General features: G+C 46.9%; 1 long non-coding RNA gene across 1 annotated transcript in view; it reads right to left on the bottom strand.

Moving 5' to 3' along the window:
• The window catches only part of LOC149126425 (uncharacterized), an 84,914-nt gene extending 63,351 nt beyond the window's left edge, over positions 1-21,563 (bottom strand). Inside the window, exon 1 of the long non-coding RNA XR_016234488.1 lies at positions 21,357-21,563. This is a non-coding gene — a long non-coding RNA (uncharacterized LOC149126425). The remainder of the gene's footprint in view (positions 1-21,356) is intronic.
• Positions 21,564-23,630: the final 2,067 nt, after the last annotated feature.

The raw sequence follows: 23,630 nt of genomic DNA, 5'->3' as shown, positions 1-23,630 counted from the left end.
GAGCCCAAGAGAATGGCGCTGGCACTGGTGAGGGTCCTCACACTGCCTCATCCCATGGTGGAAGGGATAAGGGTGGGAGGAGACCCATATGCATGAGAGGTAGGGGCTGGGAGGAGAAGGCTGAATTCATCCTTTAATCAAGAATCCTCTCCTGCCCTAACTAACCCACCCCTCCATAGCCCTCATGACCTGACCTCCTTTAAGAAGCCCCATCTCTCCACACTGTTGCATTGAGGGGTCAAGTTGCCAACACATGAATTGTGGTTGGACAATCTCAAACCACAGCACCACATATCTGACAAAGGACTAGTATCTAGAATATATAGAGGATTCTCAAAACTCAACAATAGCAAAAAATCCCATTAGAAAATGAGCTAGGCCGGCGCCGCGGCTCACTAGGCTAATCCTCCACCTGTGGCGCCGGTACCCCAGGTTCTAGTCCCAGTTGGGGCGACGGATTCTGTCCTGGTTGCTCCTCTTCCAGTCCATCTCTCTGCTGTGGCCCAGGAAGGCAGTGGAGGATGGCCCAAGTGCTTGGCCCCTGCAGCCACATGGGAGACCAGGAGGAAGCACCTGGCTCCTGGTTGCAGATTGACGCAACATGCCGGCTGTAGCGACCATTTGGGGGGTGAACCAATGGAAGGAAGACCTTTCTCTCTGTCTCTCTCTCTTCTCTGTCTAATGCTGCCTGTCAAAAAAAAAAAAAAAAGAGCTAAACATATAAGAGACATTTTACAGGAGAAGATACACAGATGAAAGCTAAGCATGTAAGTAAGGTGTTAAACATCTTTGGCCAGTAGAGAAATACAAATTAAAATGCCAACGAGATATCAGTACACTACCTCAGGATGCAGAGAAACTGCATTATTCATACATTGCTGGTGGGAATATAAATTGGTACAGCCACTTTGGAAAATAATTTGTCAATTTCTTAAAAAAAAAAATAAACTCCCAACTACCATATGACTCAGCAATTGCATTCCTGGGCATTTATCCCAGAGAAACAAAATTTATGCTCACACCAAAACCTGAGCACAAACTCTTACAGCAGTTTTATTCATGATAGCCAAAACCTGCAAACAAACAACCTAGATGTCTTTCACTGGGTGAATGGTTAAAAAACAAGTTCTGGAACATTCTTACCAAGGAAAACTCCTCAGCAACAACAAAAAAAGAAGGAACTATTGATACCCGTGACCTCCAGAGAATTATTTTGGATGCAAAAGACCAATACCAGATACAATTCCATTTATACCATCAGTGAGTCCAACTTTGCTTTAGCAAATTTTGGAAAGAGCTTTTCTTTTTGACTTCTGCCCTGTTTCATGGCATCGTTGGCAGACAGGTGAAGTGCAGATGACTACATATGCAGAATAACTCCACCCCTCGCTGTCTAGAGCACTGGGGAAGAAGGGCAAAGCACCCAGGGCTTCAGACCCTGAAGGGGCACAAGGAGACTGGTAAGTGGCAGTACACAGACTGTACTTCTGGGATCCTGGCCTCAGAGTCTAAGGAAATGTGCTAAGGTAAGGCTTTTGGCATGACTAACCTTGACTGTGACAAGGGGCAAGGAGGCAGATAGAACAAGGGTCTAATAAATGATGAGCGATCCTATAATAATTAGCACCTAGTGTCTGACCTCCAATTCCACAACAGGGGAAGTGAACTGAGAATCAGATAAGGCACAGCACTGCAGCTCTTAAAGTGTTCACCAAGGGCTGCCCATCCCAGGTTTTGGTCCCCTGGGGACTTCATGGGACAGCCTGAAGCAATCCACTACATACTAAAAATTTCTTTGAGGTTGCATGTGTGCCTAAGAATTCATATATATTTGTTTTATCATTATAAAAACAATAAAAGAAACAATGTGTTGGGTCACTCATGGCTAAGCAACCTCCTGATCTTTCAGAAAAATAGTCATATTCTCCCTTTTTTAAAGATTTATTTATTTATTTGAAAGATAGAGTTACAGAGAAAGGTGGGGGGTAGGCAGAGAGATCTTCCCTCCACTGGTTCACCCCCCAGATGGCCACAACAGCTGAAGCCTGGATCCCGGGAGCTTCTTCTGGGTCTCCAACGTGGGTTCAGGGGCCCAAGTGCTTAGGCCATATTCTGCTGCTTTCTCAGGGGCATTAGCAGGGAGCTGGACCGGAAGTGGAGCAGCTGGGACTTGAACCGGTGCCCATATGAGATGCCAGCTTTACCCCCTGTGTCACAGCACAGTGCCAGCCCAGGTAGTCATAGTCAACTCCCAGCCTTGGGCATAGACATCTTGTTCTGAGGCTGAGGGTCTAGGCTCTGCAAACAAACCATCGGGATTCAAGTTACGTCTATGCCACTTGCTAGCTGGCCGACCTTGGGCAGGTTCTAGTCTTTCTGTGCCTCAGTTTCTCTATCTATATAACAGAGATGGAGATCACAGCAGTGCCTACATCGCTGAGAGGTTTAAGAGTTAATATGCCTCAACTACTTGGCACACCTGCTCCATATCGTTAGTGTTTATTATGATGCCACTCCCCATGCACAGGGCCTGCTTGGAGAGCACTGGCTAGCATGGCAGAGATAAACTTGTCAGGTGGATAAACTCTGAGAGACAATTCCTACGTCAGAATAGCAAATTTAGAGATAGATCAAGGATCCTGTTGTAGTGGCAAGAATGTTTTGGCAGCGACTTGTACCGTGACACTTTAAAGTGACAATCTAGAATCCATTCAGAAGGCATGCCTGCCTCCCTGTTTGCACCATGCTGGGTGGGGGCTCAGGCTCCATGAAACACTGATGAATGTGGGAACATGCCGAGCTGGCGGCCCGGGAGCTCCGTGGGGTTAACCCTCCATGCCCTCGTGGAGAAGTAGGTAAATACTCCGTTTCGACGATGATGACACCACCCATGTCCTCCTGCCGTGGCTGCTTCATTGGCTCCCATTGGGCAGCCAGGAAAGGTACGGCCATGGTTAACAGGGTTCAGACCTGAGCCTGTGTGGCAGGCTCTCTGTTGGACGTGGTGCAACGAGAACCATCTGAAGCTCGCCCAAGCTGATCACAGGATTTGTCGCGCACATGGCCATGCGGTGAAGCCGGTGTAGGATGGTGCTCCTGGTCGGAGCGCAGGGCCCCTCCCAGCCCTCAGAGTCAGGGCCTGGCAGCTCTGCCCTGGGCGGCAGCTCTAGTGAGTTACCGTTCATCAGATACCCTGAGAAGCCACAACCCATCGCTGTGTGCAACGAGCAGTCACCACATGTTTTCTGTTTCCGCCGAGGGCAGGACAGGGGAAATAAAATGGCTCAGACAGCACAGATGGGATTTAGCTTAGATCCAAGGGAAAACATCCTGGTGGGGAGGATTGCTGACCAGTGAGGAGAGCTGCGTGGGGAACACTAACATCCCTGTCTCTGGATTTTTCCAAAAAACCCCAACATAGCCTTAGGAGCATAAGGCTCGCTCGCTCTCGGAACCAGCGATGAGCGGCCAAAGGTGCCAAAAAGGAGAACTGGCTTCCTAACGCCTCAATTTCTGAAATATTGATGGAAAAGGAAGCTCAAAAATGTACTATAGGGGCTGGCGCCGCGGCTCACTAGGCTAATCCTCCGCCTTGCGGCGCCAGCACACCGGGTTCTAATCCCGGTCAGGGCGCCGGATTCTGTCCCGGTTGCCCCTCTTCCAGGCCAGCTCTCTGCTGTGGCCAGGGAGTGCAGTGGAGGATGGCCCAAGTACTTGGGCCCTGCACCCCATGGGAGACCAGGAGAAGTACCTGGCTCCTGCCATCGGATCAGTGCGGTGCGCCAGCCGCAGTGTGCCGGCCGTGGCAGCCATTGCAAGGTGAACCAACGGCAAAGGAAGACCTTTCTCTCTGTCTCTCTCTCTCACTGTCCACTCTGCCTGTCAAAAAAAAATTAAAAAAAAAAAAACGTACTATAGGGCAGGGATTTGGCCTCGCAGCTGAGAGCCCACGTTCCACAGCCAAGGCCCAAGGTCTGATACTTGGCTTCGGCTCCTGTCTCCACCTTCCTGCTGATGCAGACCTGGGGAGTCTGCAGTGACGGCTCAAGTAGTTCAGTTCCTGCCACCCCCATGGGAGGCCTGGACTGAGTTCCTGGTTCCTGTCTTTACTCCCTCATCCCATCGTTGTGCGCATTTGGGAGGTGAGCCAGCAGATGGGAGTTCGTGTATGTGTGTGTGTGTGTCTCCCTCTATAATAAGTAAAATTTTTAAATATACCACATTCTCCCATACTCTTAAAAACGTAGCTGACGCTGTGGCATAGCAGGTAAAGCCGCTGCCTGCAGTGCCAGCATCCCATATGGGCACTGGTTCCAGTTCTGGCTGTTCCACTTCTGATCCAGCTCTCTGCTATGGTCTGGGACAGCAGTAGGAAATGGCCCAAGTCCTTGGGTCCCTGCACCCACGTGGGAAGACCCAGAGGAGGCTCCTGGCTCCTGGCTTCACACTGGCACAGCTCCAGCCATTGCAATCATCTGGGGAGTGAACCAGGAGATGGAAGACCTCTCTCTCTCTCTGCTTCTCCTTCTCTCTGTGTGTAGCTCTGACTTTCAAACAAATAAATAAATCTTAAAAAAAAAAAACAATGTAGCTACAGCCAAGTGGTCACCTTCATTAGCAGAATCGGATCATTTCCCCAACTCCACGATGAAGGTTTAATGACCTCAGGTTGAAAGGCCCTGGCTCATCCTGGAAACAACTGGGGTGGACTTTGTTCCAGACAGAAGGGCAGCCGAGGGGCACGAAGGCACACACACACACACACACACACACACACCCCATCACTCATCCTCCTCTTCATGGTGTTATCAAGGTTTCTATCACCCAGCAACTATAAGGAATGCAGAGAGACCCCCTCCCAGCCCTCTCCGGCTCTGCGTTCCGAATGCCTAAGGTACAGATTAGAAGTCCGTCAAGATTCCTTCTAGATTTCTGCCCTGATCATGTGCCTTTATTTCCCCCAAAGCCACACACTGCCCCTCCCACAGCAACTCATACAGCCCCAAAGAGGAGGCGGCTGCATGTGGATAAGGACACATTGGAATCATCAGGGATACACAGTACAGAGCCACCAGGGAAAGAGGAGATTTTCACGGGACAATAAAGACATTCTATATCATTTAATAACAACAGCTGACGTTCATAAAGCCCAGTGTCCTTCATGTCTTATCTTATTTCATCTTCATACACCTCATTATCCCAATTCTAGAGTTGAGGGACAGTCGCACCTAGGGGTTAGCAATTATTCAGACATACAGCTGCTACATGGAAGTGCTGGGTGCACACTCACTCCCCCATGGGAGAAGACTGGGTGAGTCTCCTGTTTCTTTCTTAAAATTATTTTTATGTATTTGTTAGAGAGTTCTCATCTGCTGGATCACTCCCCAAATGCCTGTGATGGCTGGAACTGGGTAATGAATGCTCAGAGCAAACCATTTTGCTGCCTGGGTTGGCTACTTGAGCCAACACCTGCTGCCTCCCAGGGTCTACTTTATCAGGAAGCCAGAGTCAGGAGTCAGAGCTCAAACCCAGGGGCTCTGACATGGGATACAGGAGTCCTAACTGCTTGGCTAAATGCCTGCTCTCCCCTCTTTTTCTTGAGTCACTTCTCCCTTGGTTCTCTCTTGGCTCTGTTTCCCAGTGAGCTTGTGCAGCGAGAGCTAACACATCAGGAAGGAGGTACCAAAGGAGCCCCCAAGAAAGACAGCAAGGAACGAGAGGCTCAGACCAGCTGCATTCTGGGAATCAGGGACAAGGCAAAGTCCTTTGCCTTTCAATCATGTCCTCTATTAGCAGCTGTAGTAGCGCCCACTGGGACAAAGCTCTGGCAGCCTCTTCTCTGGCCCATGCCCACATACACCACCCCATTCTTGTTGAGCCAGAACAGCACCTAGAAATCTTTGTTAACCCAGTGCTGCAAACAACCAGCACTGGAGGTGATGCTCAAATGAAGCCGTTCTGTGACTTCCGTCCTTACATACAGCTTGTTTTGTTTGATGTTGCCTGAGACCCGTTTATAACTCAGCCATAGCACTCATCACCGGGGAGCTAGGGCCACCTCCATTTCTGCTGACCACCACACCCTCAACCCTTAGTGCATCCCCTGATGATACTCAGAGCATACCACTTTGCTGCCTGGGTCAGTTAAAAACAGAGATCAAGAAGGGAGTGCTCAGGTTCAATAGGCTAATCCTCCACCTTCGGCGCTGGCACACTGGGTTCTAGTCCCGGTCAGGGTGCCGGATTCTGTCCCGGTTGCTCCTCTTCTAGCCCAGCTCTCTGCTGTGGCCCGGGAGTGCAGTGGAGGATGGGCCCTGCACCCCATGGGAGACCAGGAGAAGCACCTGGCTCCTGGCTTCAGATCAGCGTGGTGTGCCGGCCATTGGAGGGCGAACCAACTGTAAAGGAAGACCTTTCTCTCTCTGTCTCTCTCTCTCACTGTCCACTCTGCCTGTCAAAAAAAAAAAAAAAAAAAAAAAGAAGCGTGTGCTCGAGATGGTGATGGAGATGCTACCTCAAGCTAGTGTTGGGTGCTGTTCTGGGATCAAGGCTGGGAACTGGGGTGGAGCATCTACCCCAGCCCTGAACTCATCCACCCCAGCCTTACTCCCAGCCCACAGGCCAGCCCGAGGGTCCTGCCAGCAGCCAGAAGGCAGAATGTCTGCAACTCTCCCCCACGAACTCTCTGGACTTTTCAAGCTCTGTGCTCCCCCATTTTCGGGGACCCTGGGAACCAAGAAACCAAGCTTGGCTTCCCCGCTTCCTGATGTGCCTTCGTCTTACCTCCCTGGATCAACGGAAGAAAGGAATTGCACAGTGCCCAGGCAGCCTGCCCTCTGGAAACACGTGACTGGCACCTAGATCAGAGGCTGATTTGCAGCCCGAGTTTGCAGAAGTGAAAGAGGAGGAATCTGTGACCTGGAAGACGAAACGTCTCAGAAGAATGGGGAGAACGGTGTGGCAGTCAGGTACCCAGGGAGCAAAGGCCCCTGAGCAAGCCAAGCATGGCAGGATCCTCTCTTTCTGTGTCTGCATTGCAGAACAAGCGGTGCCCTGGGAGTCGATGGTATTTCTGGGCATTTGTGTAGCTCTTTGCCTTTTTGACTATCTTCCCTCAAGGAAAGATGGTGAGGAAGCAGCCGTGGGTGGGTTTGAGTCTAAGTGGCTGGCTCTGGGTGCTGCATGTGGGGATTTCATTCTGAGCGCACCTCTTCCAGGAAACCCCGGATGCTAACAATAGAGCTTTTCAGGTAACAAAAGGCACTTCCCCTCTGCCCCAGGATATGATTTAAAGAAACCTACAGAGAAAGAAGGTGATGTAGGAAGAGAACAGTGCCATGACTGGCAAGATTCTTAAAATGAGGACAAGAAATATGGGCCAGAGCCCACAGGATGGCCCAGGAAGTTGATGGAGAGGGAACAGGAGTAGGACCACGACGAATGTCAGAACATTAGGACCTGCCGTTGGCGGATTCCTTCTTCTGTCTCTCCCACGTGGCAAAGTTGACGCCGAGAGACCCCGGTGGGTGAAACACCCAGACACTAACCAGCGATTCAGCTGACGGAGGGGCCTGCTGTCCCACCCACTCCCCATTCTCTGTGTTTAGGTACCTCCTTGCTCACCCTAGCACTTCGCCTGTGATAAATGGGAGAGGGAAAGGGGTGGAAGGAGCAGGTCTCTCTTTTGAAGGCCTGCATTTTGAGATAAGTCATTTTTTTTTATTAAACAGCCTGACTATGCACTGGGCAATGTTCATGGATCTTTGGTTCCTTAGGAGCTGAAAGCCACGAAACAGAGGGCCTTGCCATGATCTGGGGCCACACAATATACCAACATCTCCCACTTGGTAATGCTTAGTGGTGGCTTTTAAGTGGGAAAAGGGGCAGACGAGGGAGTCTGGGGTCAGGCAATAAAAACCAAGTTTCTGAGGTTACACAGGGGCTCTGTTCTCCTACATATATACAAAGATAGTAAACAAAGACATTGGGTTTTCTACTGTTAATTTCTTAACCTATCTAAGACAAACAGCTAAGGAGAAAGAAAACTTGAATAAACAACATGTCTCTCAGACCAGTCCATTAAAAAGCACTTCATAGCCACACATCAATGAACTGATAATTTTTAAAAGGAGTGATAAGAAAAAAGATCCCAATGAGGGAAGGGGGAGAAGGGGCCAGGAGAAAATTCTAGATAAAGAGCCATATTTCCTACAAACAAGTACGCAAACAAAACAGACCAGGCAAAAGGCACGGCAGAAAGAGGAAAGAAAGCTAAACAATGGCTTTATTGATTTAAGACATGTGGATTTCATTAGGGAAGCCGAACGCATAAAAATGGGTTGTGATATCTGAAACTAGGCAAGGAGCAAAATTAGGTCACAGAGCTCCTCGGACAAAAGGAATGATGAATCTTTATTAGGTAATTGGACTCAGAGGTAGGAGGAGGGGGAAAACACCACGCTTTTCTTCCCCAACCCCCCTTCAGTTAGCTCTTAAGCCGTCAAAGGTAAATCTTCATGTTGGATAGAAACGGCAAATCCCAGGGCTCGCTCTTTCTGACACATTATCTGTGCTGCCAAAGAATCCCTGAGCCAGAAACAAGAGATTCCCCAGGAAAAGCACTCATGCTGATACGGAAATAAATACTGTAGAGATCAAAGCAGCGCCTGGAAGATGTCCCCGGGGCCCCCGTGTCAAGCTATGGTAGAATTCAAAAGCAATAAAGTAGCAATAATAATATTTTTCCACTTCGATAGACATTTCCCTCTCATTGGTAGCTTATATAAAACTGATAGGCCAGCCATAGGGGAGCCTAATGGTAACAGTAATGAGCACTTGTAGAAGTTCAAGCCACTGAACCGTGGCAATGAGGAATGTAGCACTTCAACAAATGCACCAAAGTGTGATGGGAATCCTTGTACGTGAACTCTTAATTCAATTTCAATCCTTTGGCTTGATGTGCCGAGCCAAGGCAAAAAAATTTTAACCAAGAAAAATGGGTCTTGGGCCAGCGCTGTGGCCTAGCGGGTGAAGCCACTGCCTGAAGGGCTGGCATCCCACGTGGGTGCTGGTTCGAGTCCCAGCTGCTCCTCTTCCGATCCAGCTCTATGCTATGGTCTGGGAAAGCAGTGGAAGATGGCCTAAGTCCTTGGGTTCCTGCACCCATGTGGGAGACCCAGAAGAAGCTCCTGGCTCCTGGCTTCGGATTGGCCCAGCTCCAGCCATTGCGGCCAGCTGGGGAATGAACCAGAAGATGGAAGACCTCTTTCTCTCTCTGCCTCTCCTTCTCTCTCTGTGTAACTCTGACTTTCAAGTAAAAAATAAATATTAAAAAAGAAAAGAAAAATGGGTCTTTTAAATGCTTATTTCTTGCTCTCAGTCCCCTTCCCTCTCTGCATTCCTTTTCTAGAATTTTCTCACTTTTCTCTTGTGACCCAGCTGGCTTTTCCTGCTTCCCACAAAGAACATGATCCCACAAACTGGCCCTCTGGTCTTGCCCAGCTGGTCTCCCCAGGACACTGTCCACTTAAAAGCACTGGGGCCAGCACCGTGGCTCAATAGGCTAATCCTCCGCCTAGTGGCACTGGCACCCCGGGTTCCAGTCCCGGTCGGGGCACCGGATTCTGTCCCGGTTGCCCCTCTTCCAGTCCAACTCTCTGCTGTGGCCCCGGAGTGCAGTGGAGGATGGCCCAAGTGCTTGGGCCCTGCAACCGCATGGGAGACCAGGAGAAGCACCTGGCTCCTGCCATCGGATCAGCGCGGTGCGCCGGCCGCAGCGTGCCAGCCAATGCAGGGTGAACCAACGGCAAAGGAAGACCTTTCTCTCTGTCTCTCTCTCTCACTGTCCACTCTGCCTGTCAAAAAAAAAAAAAAAAAAAAAAAAGCACTGGGGAAAAGAGCTACTCTACTTACCCAACCTCAGGCAGGAATTACTGGCTTAGTGCTTTATCCCTATCAGATGTTTACACTGAAATGGTTGCCTTAGATGTATTTCAACACACTCTGTCCTCAATGGAACCAATAAACTATGAGTTTGAAGAATTCACTGATCGAAAAATGTAATAACCCTTCGTACTGTAGAGATCCGAGTGATTTTTTTTGAGCTCCTGATTCGAGTGAGGTATCCTGCTGAACTTTGAAACCACACAAACACAACATGGACCCAGGCTCCATCTGAGGATTTGTGACTTACTGTGGGGGAGTGGGACAGGCGCTGTGGTGTAACGATTAGGCCACTGTTTGGGGCACCCCCAGCCCAATGTCAGTGTCTGGGCTCAAGTCCTGTCTTTGTCGCCAGCCCAGCTTCCCACTAATGCCCATTAGGAGGGGTGGGGGGACAAGATGATGGCTCAGGTGCTCAGTTCCTGCCACCCGCATGGGAGACCTGGATTGAGTTTCTAGCCCCTGGTTTTGGCGTGGCCCAGCCCTGGCTGTCACAGGCATTTGAGGAGTGAATCGCTGGACAAAAGATATTTCTCTCTCTGGCTCTGCTTTTCAAATAATAACATTTAAAAAAAAACTTACTGAGGGAAGTAAGTAAGATACTTTAATATGTGGCTGGCATGTGCAGAAGGGAGGTATACCAGGGCTTGGAAGGGTTCACGCTGTTGGAGGGCTCAACACATATGTTCGGGAGGATTCAGGTGGATTAAGAAAAGCTTGGGCGAGCTTGCCAAAGGTGTGAACAGGAGGCTGATGCCGTTGGCCAGCTCTCAGGAATGTACCTGTAAAGGGAGGCCTACACAGTGTGGACCAGCAAAGATGGTTCCCAGCCCAAGCCCCAGCTCAAGCCTCCTTGGCAAGCAGTGGAAGGGAGGCTGGGAGCCTACCTGCCCCTTCAGAGGGGACGGGTAGAGGCACGGGGGAGCAGGAAAGGCTGGGGAATGTGGGGAACTTGCACTGCATTCTGACTCACACGTGTGCAAGTGTGTGTGTGACTCCGTGTGTGTGTGTGTGTGTAGTGTATGTGTGCCTAGGTGTGAGTATCACAGTGTGTGTATAAGTGCAGACACCTGTGAGTGTGGCTTGTGGATCTGTGTGGGTGTGTATGTTGATGTCTGCAAGTGCATATGTGTAATTTGTGTGTGTGTGTGTGTGTGTGTGCAGGTCCATGTGAGAGTTATGTGTCTGAGCATGTGAACTAATGTGTGAAAATGCATAGGTGGGTATGTGCACTGTGCAGGGGTGTATGAATGGGGTGGGGCGGTAGTAGTGGGGGAGGGGGAGCTGAGCTTCACACAGTGGGCACTTGGTGGGCTCTGACATTGGACAAGAGTTGAACCTGACTCGGGACACAGCTCAGGAGAGGGCGGGCTGCCAGTCTGAGGGCCTCTGCTCCTTTCCAGGGAGCCGAGCCTCTGGCACTGAGTCTCTCTGACCTCTGACCTGGCACGGAAGGCTGCCCTTTACCCCTGCACGCTTCCTCCCTTAGGAAAATGCAGTTCTTTTGCTTCTGCTTTTCTCCTTTTCTTGCCGTGTATCTTGGCTCCTGGTCTCCGCCTGCCCAAGCCCCAGTCATCGTGGGCATTTGCGGAGTGAACCAGCAGAGAGGGGCTCTCAGTGTCCGCTGTCTATATCTCTGTCTCTGCTGGGAGAAACAGAACAGAGGAGGAGCATGCTGTCCCAGGTAGACTGGGAGCCTCCTCAGGTGACCGCTTTGCTCAGGAGGAAAAGCGTCTAAGAGCTGGAGCCCTGAACGGGAAGGAGCAGGCACAGGGCCGAGCAGGGGTAACCCACCAAGCCAGTGGCCAGTTCTGTCCTCCGAGTGCCAGGAGCGGAGGTGGTGCTGGCCAGTTCTCCAGATGTCCCCACCAGACAGCACGGGTCTCTCTGACACCAGCACACAGCCCCATTGTGACACCGCAACGTTAGACATGCATGGCAGGATCTGGCCCACGAGTACTTTTCCAAACCATAAGTATATCTCAGGTCAGGTCCTGAGATACCAAAAGTCAATTTTGTTTTGCCTCGTTTTGTTTTCTTTTTGCTTTTTATTTCACTCCCTCAAATGGCTGCAACATCCACAGCTGGGCCAGGCCCAAACCAGGAGCCTGGAACTCCATTCTGGTCTCCTACGTGGCTAACAGAGGCGCAGGTGCTTGGATCATCATCCGCTGTTTTCTCAGGTGCATTAGCAGGGAGCTGAATCAGAAGTGGAGCAGTTGGGACTTGAACCGGTGCTCAGACGGGATGCCGGCATCCCAGGCAGCAGCTCACCCACAGCCCCAGGTCTGAAGTCACTGAACACAACTTTTCTGTGATTTGGCAATTCCTGGAGACAAGTAGACACTCTGTTCACTGAGCCCTTGGTCCATTTTTTTTTAAATTGTGGTCAAAGCATATAAAATAAAATTGACCATTTTTAAGCATGCAGTGCAGCGGTGTTGAGTCCGTCTCCTTTCCCAGACCTCTCTGCAGCCTGCAAGAAAGAAACTGACCACCCTCAGCAACTCCCCACGCCTTCTCCACCCAACCCCGCACAACCCAGCCCACTTCCTGTCTCTGTGGCTCTGAGGGTGCTAGGTATGTCCTGCAACTGGACTCTAACAGTATCTGCCTTTGGCATCATGTGCAGGGGGGTTTAGCAGTTAGGGCAGCTTCCACAGGGATCAGGCTAAGAGAGTTATTACAGAGGGGCATGGTGAGAGGCAGCACTGGGCCAGGCTGCCTGGGTTGGAAACCTGGATCCAGCAATGTAAGCTGTGTGATTGGAGGCAAGTCACCTAACCTCTCTGTGCCTGGGTTTCCTACATCTATAATGGAAACAGGGACAGCCTGTACCTGTGGGGCTATGGTGAAGAATAATAAATTAATGTATGCGAACCACAACAAAACCTGGGACACCACTGGCACTGGACATACAAAAACATACATCTAAATGTAAGCCTGCAAAGTTTACATGCTTATAAAACAAATAGTTTTTAAGAATTTATTTTATTTATTTGGAAGGCAGAGTGACAGAGAGAGGGAGAGACGGAAAGAGAAAGATATTTTCCAACTACTGGCCCACTCCCCAAATGACAGCAATGGCTGGGGATGGCCAGGCAGAAATGAGGACCCCAGAACTCCATCCAGGTCGCCCCACACAGCTAGCAGAGGCCCAAGCATGTGGGCCGCCCTCTGCTGCCTCCCTAAGCGCATTCGTGGAGAGCACCTAGGACCGGAACCGGCACTTTGATAGGGAATGCTGGCATTGCAAGTGCTGGCCCCCAAAACAAATATTTTCCAGGTGATTAGTGTCAAGACAGCAAAAAAGTCCACTCTCAAAGAGAATGCCTTCTATGTACTTGGGGAGGAGTTGTGAATTTTCTACTGGAAATGAAAAAAAAATTAAAGCCTGTATGTTTAAAATTTAAATTTAAATTTAAATTAAAACCTCCACGTGGAGCTCTAAAAGCATTCTGAGAAGGCTCCACTTCACGGACAGCACCGCCAGAAGGGAGGGTGAACCAGGTCTGGTGCAAGATGTGAAAAGTCAAACTGAAAACACTCATGATGACGCAAAATATTGCAATAGCACTGATCTTCGGAGATTGAGCTCGGAAGATAGCGCAAGCAGTGAACTCTCAAAGAGGAAAAAAAATCCTGTGTAACTGCAGAGCTGTGGAAGAAATTTCCCCGTTATCAATGGGAAAGCCCATCCCCGTTACCCATCCCCGCTATCTTGGGAAAGCCCATTGTACGGTTCCTAGAAAACTGAAAAACCCTACTGGCTGTAGATTCTGTAAATGAAATTTCTTGTCCACATACTGACTTTTCTCAAAATGCCAGTCTTCTATCTCCCAGCCAGAAGACATCATGGCAACTGCATGCTTGGATTGTTCCATTGTCCAGAGTGGAGTCAGCTCCCCTACCCCAGCCCCGCTCCCCTGCTCCTGGGCACCTCCACACGTGGGCCACTGATGTCACGGCCGGCCGTGGGAGCTGGTCACAGATTGCCTTTCCCTCACACCTTGTTCTGAACCAGCATGCAATGGGCTTTGAGAACCACCCCCCCATCCTAGAGAGCCCAGGAGTTCCTGCGCTGGGAGTCCATGGAGCAAGCCGCGGGAGTCCCTGTGCCTGCCCCAGATCAGAAACCAAGTCGTTCCTCACCTCACAGCAGGGTGGTGAGGACAAAGACATTCGATGGCTTTGACCCTGGGGGCCATTGCAGAAACGCCACATTCTTGTGGGAGAAAAGAGTCATCATTCCCTCTCATCCTAAGCTTTCACGAGGCCCTTCTTGTGCGCGGCTGGCCTGATCGCAGACCCTTGTCCCAAAGGCTCTTTCTGAGATGTTCCCTGAGGAAGCACATAGACACCTGCTGACAAGCAAAGCCCACGTTGCCAGCACTGGGGTGCACTAAGGCTCCTTGCTTCCTGCACCAAGGGGCTCCCGCCTTAGCTAGCGGCTCTGTTTGCCCATACAGGTTCAAACTTCAGCTACAGGTGTATATGCACAGTGGAATATTACTCAGCTCCTAAAAAAAGAATGAAATTATACCATTTGCAGCAAAATGGATGCTGGACACAGAAAAGCAAATACCACAGGTTCTCCCTTATATGTGGGAGCAAAAATATAAAAAACAAGAACAAAACAAGAAATGTCTGTGTGTATCAGTGTTGCTGCAAATGTAGTTTTGTCAAACTTTGTTTTGTATTGTCAAACTAACCATTAAGCATGTTATACTACTATAGTTTTAATGATCTGTGATTTCTTTGAAATGTACTGTATATGGGTGAAATCATCATTTTTTCCATTTGATTGTTGTTTATAGCCCATGCCTAGATTTCTGCTAAACTAGGGTCTTTTTGTTTTTTACTTGTCAAACTTTTTATTTACTGGAGCATTAAGCCCTTGACTGTGATGTAGATTAAAGATATATTTATCTACATTATCTACACTTTTATCAAAAGCGAAGGAAAGAAAGGGAAAAGGAGAGGGAGTGAGGGAGGGAGAAAGGGGATTTCATTATATTCTCAGAACTGCAATCTATGGGCTATAGTGAACCAAACTAAAAAATAAATAAATACAAATAAAATTAATTAATTTTGAAAAAGACCTTAGCCACAGGGAAGGATGAGGGAGCCAATGGAAATTAGTGGAATCCCAGGAAGAGGGGAAATAGTTCATTAACTTCACTTTTAAAAGTAGATTTGCAAGGGTAGCAGAAAACTCCCCCACGCGGTTTCATTAGAGAGAAAACGCAGGATGTGTCGGCGCAGAAAACAGGAAAGGCTGAGAGTGGCCGTTTTTGATCATCTCAGTCGAGGGGAAGTTTGTGTGAGGTAGGTAAACAGTTCTCAGAAACAGCGATAGTTTCGTGAATCTGATTTTTCTGCTGTCTTCCAAGGCAGAGCTGGATGAACAGGGCACACCCGTTAGGGTTCTGAAAGCCAGGGTGAGTGCAGACGGTCTCAGGATGTGAAAGCAGGCACTTGGAATCCAAAGGGGTCATGACTTCCCTTTCAGGGAATAGCATAAGGGCCTACAATGTCTAATGGGGGCGGCTTGGAAAATAAAAACAAGACAGAGTCAAATACCTGGTAATGAAAGTGAAAATGAGTGAATTATGAGAGATGACTGGGGTAAGTGATACAGGTGTCTTTGGATTCCTCAAATGGAGCACTGATTAACATCAGACTTGTTCATTAAATGTACGTGATACAATGTCTGAAGAATCCCCGGAAGAGCAGAGGTAGAGCATAGACATTCCAAGTTAGCAACAGCAATACAGAGAAGGAAAGTTATTTTAGAAGTTTATAAAACCAAGGTATTGCTTGATATATACAAAAAAAGGAAGATTGAAAATTATCAAAGTAAGCATCCAATTTAAGAAGTTAACTTTTAAAAACATGACAGAATCCACCTAGAGAAAATGGGGAAGAAGAATTAATAAAGACGAAAGAAGAAAGGAAATAAGAAAAATAAAATTTGAAGGCGAGAGAAACAGAGAGAGGCAGCCTGCTCACCGCCAAGTGCCTGCCAGGTGTGGTCCTGACTGAAGTCAGAAGGTGGGCACTTGGTAGTAGGCGGGGCCTCGAGCGATAAGCCATGGCTATTGCTTCCCAGGGTGCGTATTAGCAGGACACTAGAACCCAAGACCGGAACCCAGGGACTCTGTGGATGTCCCAAGCAGTGTCTTAACTGCTCACTGTGCCAAACACCAACACTTAAGAGCTCTATCTTTATTTAAAGAGGCTAATAAACAAATAAATTTCTATCATATCTGATCAAGAAAGAGAGAGAAGGTATAACTAAGTAATTTAAGGCCTGTGATAGAAAGAGGACAAAACTATAGATGTAGCAGAGATGATCAACATTTAAAATTTCTGAACAAGCTCATAAAAGTAAATTTGAAAACATAAGATGAAATGAAAAAATTCTTAGAAAAACATAAATTACCAAAATGACCCGAGCAGTAAGAGAAAATCTAAATTTTTGGTAACTAAAGTCAGCGCTTTATAATCTACAATAAACTCCAAGCCCAGATGATCTTTCAGGTGAGTTCTTGCCAAACTCATGAAAAGACACTTTAATCTTACCAAGCTCGCTCAGAAAACAGAAAAAAAGGGAACAATATCTCAATGAATTTTGCAAAGTTATTAGAATCCATTTTCTAAAGCCAGAAAAGATCTCAGCCATGAAAATAGAAGCAAAAATCCTAAACAAAATATTGACAAACTGAATTCTGTAACATAAAGATATATTACATGATAGTAAAGTTGTGTTTAGTCTAGGAATGCAGAGTTAATTCATGTTTAGAAAATGTATTAATATAATTGACATAAAAGATTAAAAGGGAACTTGATCATCTGAATAGATTCGGAAAAAGCATTTAATGAAATTCAGTATGCAACAGACCAACAATAGATGAAAGCTTCCTTAATTTGAAAAAAATATCCTTAAAATGGCACAAATATCGTATTTAAGGTTGAACTGTTGAACATTATTCAGGAATATTTTTAGGACATCTGCTCTCACTTTGAATCATTATTCTTCTAGAGGCCTCAGTCATCTTAGATGAATGGGAAAAATAAATAAAAGATATAGGATTGAAAGGAAGAAATGATTATTTCTAAATATATGCAAATTACATGATTGTCTCCACAGAAAACCTAAAATAATCTACAAATTATTAACACTGGAGCTTCCAACAAGGTTACTAGATAAGTTACCAATCTATAAGTCAATTGTATTCTCTAAACCAATAACAAACATTTTACAGTATAAAATTCGAAAAAGTTACCAATTACAGCATCAAGAAATAGTTAAGATGCCAGGAGTAAGTCCCCCAAAAATGTGCAAAGTCCTGCAAAAATTTCTCTCTGGGAGCAGACATTGTGACACAGTGGATGAAGGCTCTGCCTGCAACACCAGCACCCCATATGGCCGCTGGTTTGATTCTTGGATGCTCTGCTTCCAATCCAGCTCCCTGCCAATGAGCCTGGAGAAACAGTGGAAGATGGTCCAAGTGCTTGGGCCCCTGTACCCACATGGGAGCCCTGTATGAAGCTCCTAGTTCTTGGCTTTGGCCATTTGGGGAGTGAACTAGTAGACGGAAGATCGGTCTATCTCTCTCTCTCTCACTGTATAACTCTGCCAATAAGCACAAAAGTCTTAAAAAATCTTCTCTGTATATATAATACAAGTATTAAAAGTCATTTAACAGCATCTAAATAAACCAGGGAAATACTTACTTCATAGACGACAAGGGTCAATTTTATTAAAATGTCAATTCTTATGTCATTGATTTACAGGTTAATGAATTTCCAATCAAAACCCCCAAGTGATTTTTCTCTTGGAAATTAGCAAACAAATCAAATGTATATGGACAGGGCAAAGAGCCCATCGTAGTCAGAATAGTCTGGAAGAAGTCAAAGTAGAGAGTCATCCCCAGCCAGATGGCGCGGCTACCGGCAACGTTCTGTGACGAGTGCCAAACATGGTGTGGTCCAGCGGAACATGGCAAACCCACAGCCCCCCGGGGCAAGGTGAAGAGCACAGACCCAGACCCGCAGGCCCACGGGACATCGAGAGAAGGCTGCACAGGTCACGGGGAGTGCCGGCCCCGGAGTTCTCTCCATAAACATTCTTCCAGATGGCTACTCATAACTTACTCAAAAATTACCTTCAAACAGGGCAAGGACTTAAAGGAGGAAAGAAAAAATGTTAAACTCTTAGAGGAATAGCCCTATTCTTAGGAAATCCTCCAGGACCATGACTTTATCTTATCTTTGAATATTTCAAGGGAGAAAGAGAGGGGAGGGGAAATAAGACAGAAAGAATGGCAGAGGAAATAGGGGTGAGATGGTCATAATATAGTGCATCTGGGTGTTGGGTGCCTTTTGTGCTTTTCAATTTATCCATATACTTAAAGCTATTTCAAAATAAAAAATCAAAAGATTTTTCACAAAAAAAAATTTAGAAAAAAATATAGGAGAACCAATGATCACTGCAGGGTCCAGAAGCCATTCTTAAACACAGATGGAAGGGTGAAAAATCATAAAGGGAAATAGTGACAATATCAATTACAATAAAATTTTTTATTTTTATAAGATAAAAATACATTTTTAGAAGATACTGTAAGAAGGTGACCAATACCTGCCATTAACTTGGAGAAGTTATTTACCACACATGAAACTGACAAAGGACCAGGACCAGGAATGAATGTAAATAAACTCCTATAAATCAGTTACATACATTCCTATGTCCCAATGCCTATTAAAAATATAACAAGTAACCCAATGGAAAAATGGGCATAAAATTAAATATTTCACAAAGAAAGAAAACCAAATATTAAAAAACATGAAAAGATTTTCAACTCATTTGTAATCAAAAAAATGCAAAATAAAACCTCAATGGTCCATAACTTCAGGCTTCTGTGACTAGCAAATATTACACATCGTGGCAGTATCAAGTGATCGTAAAGACGAGGAACAACAAGGCTGCCTCCTGTGGTGCAGCACAGTGGAAATCAGCATAGCCTCACCATCACTTATTAAAGCTGACCCATCAACTCCATTCCCGAAGATTTAGAGATGTTAACAAATGTCTGGCACATGTATCCAGGAGACAAGTACAAGATTATTAAAAAAAAAAAAAAAAAAAAAAAAAAAAAAAAAAGGCTGAAAACAGGGACGATGCTTGCCTGCATCCCATACCCGAGTGCCTGGGATGAAGTCCCACTTCCACTTCCAGTCCAGCTTCCTGCTAATGTGCTCCCTGGGAAGCAGCAGGTCATTGCTCAGTTAGCTGGGTCCCTGCCACCCATGTGGGAGGCTCAGATTGAGTTCCGGGATCTGGGCTTCAGCCTGGCCCAACCCTAGGGTGTTGCAGGCATTTGGAGAGTGAAGCAAGGGATGGAAGATTCTCTCTCTCTCTCTCTCTCTCTCTCTCTCTGTGTGTGTGTATCTCCATCTCTCTGTCTGTCTCTATTCCTGTCTCTGTCTCTAGCCATTCAGTCTTTACATAAATATGCAAAAATTTAACAGACTGAAATCCCCATCAACAGTGCAAAGAATAATAACAGTGGTATATCCATAGAACTGAACACCAAACAGCTATGTACAGCAAAATCCAAGAACCTCAATAACAATGTCAAAGGAACAAAACCTAACTCCCTGAAAAATAATTCAAGCACTCCTGTAAAGGTCAGATTCTGAAAAAGGAGGAAGGAGTGAGAAAAGAAAGGACGTTGAAATCCTGGAGACGAGAATAGCGCAACCCTTTTAGGGAATGCACGGCCCCTCCCTAATGTTGCCCCGGTGTGGAGCTCTGGCTCTAAATTCACTTCTGGACACCTTTTGACGAAAGAGGAGAAATTCTGCTTACCGGATTACTTTTTGGGGAAAATTGTGAAATGAGAAAGGGGAAACATTGTGAAACATAAAAATGGAAAAGACATGGAAGGAGCCAGCGCCGCGGCTCACTAGGCTAATCCTCCGCCTTGCGGCACCGGCACACCGGGTTCTAGTCCCGGTTGGGGCGCCAGATTCTGTCCCGGTTGCCCCTCTTCCAGGCCAGCTCTCTGCTGTGGCCAGGGAGTGCAGTGGAGGATGGCCCAAGTGCTTGGGTCCCTGCACCTCATGGGAGACCAGGATAAGCACCTGGCTCCTGCCCTCGGATCAGCGCGGTGCACTGGCCACAGTGCGCTGGCCACGGCGGCCCTGGAGGGTGAACCAATGGCAAAGGAAGACCTTTCTCTCTGTCTCTCTCTCTCACTGTCCACTCTGCCTGTCAAAAAATAAATAAATAAAAATAAAAAAATTTAAAAAAGACATGGAAGGAGACAGACATGTTTACGTTGCGCCTCTCTCTGGGAAGCCAGGTGGGCCGGGTATGTCCAGGCCCTCAGCTTCCCTAAGGAGCAAAGGGGCAAAGACATGGGCTTCCCCCCCTCGACCTCCCCAGATTCCCAAGTGAAGATCTTAGAGGCAGGATGAAGACTGTGCTGACCTGGACAGCAACAGCAAACCAACTTGTGAGCTTTTCCCTGAGCTTTTTACATCCCCTATGCTAACGTTATTCCATGTCCCTGAGATCACAGTGGGAATGAGCAACTGAGTTTTTAAAAATGCGTTTTTGTAGGCCGGCACCGCGGCTCACTAGGCTAATCCTCCGCCTTGCGGCACCGGCACACCGGGTTCTAGTCCCGGTCAGGGCGCCGGATTCTGTCCCGGTTGCCCCTCTTCCAGGCCAGCTCTCTGCTGTGGCCAGGGAGTGCAGTGGAGGATGGCCCAAGTCCTTGGGTCCTGCACCTCATGGGAGACCAGGAGAAGCACCTGGCTCCTGCCTTCGGATCAGCACGGTGCGCCGGCCTTTCTCTCTGTCTCTCTCTCTCACTGTCCATTCTGCCTGTCAAAAACAAAAAAAAAATGTGTTTTTGTGCGAAGAAAGAAAGGCTTACTGAAGTGGGACTTAAAATTTGTGTTCAATTTATTAAAGCCATACATTAAGAACTTCAGCTTTTATAACTTTCAATTTAGTACCCAAATTTTCTTTTTTATTTAGAAATACAATTGTCTAAAAATAAGAAGAGCCATTTTTCACATTCTGTGATGTTTAAATTAACTTATAAGTTAAAAGACTAAATTCTCCTCTCTTAAATGAGGACTTAGACATTTCATACCACAATTTCATATTTCATACATCCAGATTTCTCACATACCTCAAATACCTGTCAAGTCGATTCAGCAAGTTTAAGAAGTACATATTCCCCCAGTATTTAGTCAAGTATTCCAACTTTAATAAACTTTAAAATACACCAAATCTGTTATTTCACACGTACGAGTATCCTACAATCAGATAAAGCACACTCTGTAGCATGGTAAAGACAAAACATTGCATTCACAGGATTCCTATAAACACATACCTTTCATAGCATTAATATCTCATTAACCTTTTTTATCCTGGATTCACAGACTTCTCCAGTAAAGGTCAGCACTGGCAACCTCTGGCCACCAAGGTAAAGTCCTAGAGTCTACAGCTCTTGCCATTGGCTGGCCACTACTGCCTGGACCATCCACTCAGGTCAGCCCACGAGCTGAGCCCTGGTTTAAGCTTAGGCTCTGTCTGCTGACCCAGTCACTAACTGAAAGGCTCTTTTCATATTTTTCTTCATACCCACACTCCCCTCCAACTCCCTGCCCCACCCAGATTGCAACATTTTTATGTCTTTTCACTTGTGAAATTCTGCACCCTTTTAACACTCAACTTTGTCATCTGTTTTATCATTTTTGAAAATCACTTATTTACCCCAGGCTAACCCAGAGGGAAGAATTAACAGTCCAAATCATAAATTCAGAAAGGCATCAGGCACTTGGCCAGAAGGCAAGCTGGAGATAAAAATCATTCTTAGAATATAAAGTGTCTAAAAGAAAGAAAAATTAGAAAATGTTGGTACTATGTGTTAGGGAGTTTCCAACTGTTTACAATAAGCAGAGGTTGGTAAATAAGAAATACTTCAGCGCTCCATCATTATTAGCTTAAGATAGGTAGCTGGCCTTGTGTCTATGTGGACATACTTGCCCTTACATTAACAGCAGTCACCTAAACATAGCCAGCCATTGCCCCTACCTGCTAGTGCAGGAGCTGAGTGCCCCTAAATGCCTCTCAAATATTTTTGGGGTCCCCCACAAAGATCTCAGATGATCTCATAAGCAAATTCTCTCATACAGCTGAGATAATATTAATTTAAGCTTTTTAAAGTTATTATTTGAAAGGCAAAAAGAAAAAGATAAAAGAGATTTTCCATCCGTTGGTCGCTTCCCCAATGCCTGCAACAGTCAAGGCTGGATCAGGATGAAGCTGGGAGCCCAGAACTCAACCCACAACTCCCACGTAGGTGGCAAAAGCCCCTGTACTGGAGCCATCACCCGCTGCCTCCCAGGGTGTGCCTTAGCAGGAGAGAAGCTGCACCCTGAAGCAGAGCCAACCACCTGCCCCCTAATTCAAATATTTCCAAATGACCCAGCCCTAGCTTCCTCAAATGAATGGGTGTCACTCTGCAAGAAGGACCCCACCACCAACGGGTCAGAATCCCTCTGATCATTGAATCTGGGGAAATGGTAAACTTTTCATTGAGTTTTTGGAGGATCCAGGCAAGATGAGGCCTGAATAGCCCAGGGGCTGAGAAGGGAAATATACAAAAGAAAAAACATGGAAGAAATGATAAACACTGAATTCACAGCCTTGGTGACACCTTATAGAGGGCAGCGATGGAGCTTGAAGAGAAGACCAAGTCAACCTGGACATTTGCAGCCAAGATACTAAAGAAGGATGAGAGGAGGTGGATGGAGTCCAGGAGAAAGATAAAAGCTTTTTTGTTGGAGCCGGCACTGTGGCCTAGCAGGTAAAGCCGCTGCCAGCAGTGCTGGCATCCCACATGGGCGCCGGTTCAAGTCCCGGCTGCTCCACTTCTGATCCAGCTCTCTGCTATGGCCTGGGAAAGCTGTAGAAGATGGCCCAAGTCCTTTGGGCCCCTGCACCCGCATGGGAGACCCGGAAGAAGCTCCTGACTCCTGGCTTTGAATCAGCCCAGCTCCAGCTGTTGTGGCAAATTGGGGAGTGAACCATTGGATGGAAGACCTCTCTCTCTCTGCCTCTCTGCAACTCTACCTTTCCAATAAATAATTCTTTTTTTAAAAAGAGTTCTTTTCTTAACTTCCTTCAGGTCCTTCAGTGCACCTACGCACACACCTCCCCTCTACTGTTGAAAAGAAAATTTATCTGTGGTTCTTCAGTTAACACCTCTTTCCCCAGGTTTGTTAGCAAGTTTTGTTGCCCTAAGATAATGTCACAACAGAGAAATTCTGCTGTTCAGTGCTGTTGCAATTACTTAATTCCATTTTCTCTTCTGGGCAATGTGGAGCGCATTACTAGGTTGTCCCCAGAAAGGTTTTCCCAAGTTCTCGGAGGCATGGTTCATTACGGACACAAATGGAAGCCAGTGTCTGCCCCGGACCATGAGGAAGCGGTTGTGAATGAACCATTCATCCTTCATTCGACAAATATTTTTGCATGATTACGAAGTGTCAGGCACCACTTTAATTTCTTCAGAAATAAACAAAGCTGACAAAACGTTCTGCCCTCTCTCTATGCTTATGTTCCAGTTGGGAAAGACAGACAGTAAACAAAATAAGGAAAG

This window comes from Oryctolagus cuniculus, chromosome 5 (genome assembly GCF_051225735.1).
Source record: "Oryctolagus cuniculus isolate XC-2025 breed Fujian yellow rabbit chromosome 5, ASM5122573v1, whole genome shotgun sequence".
Classification (NCBI taxonomy): domain Eukaryota; kingdom Metazoa; phylum Chordata; class Mammalia; order Lagomorpha; family Leporidae; genus Oryctolagus; species Oryctolagus cuniculus.
Note: the sequence above shows the minus strand (reverse complement) of the source record. Positions and strands in the feature narration are given on the sequence as shown.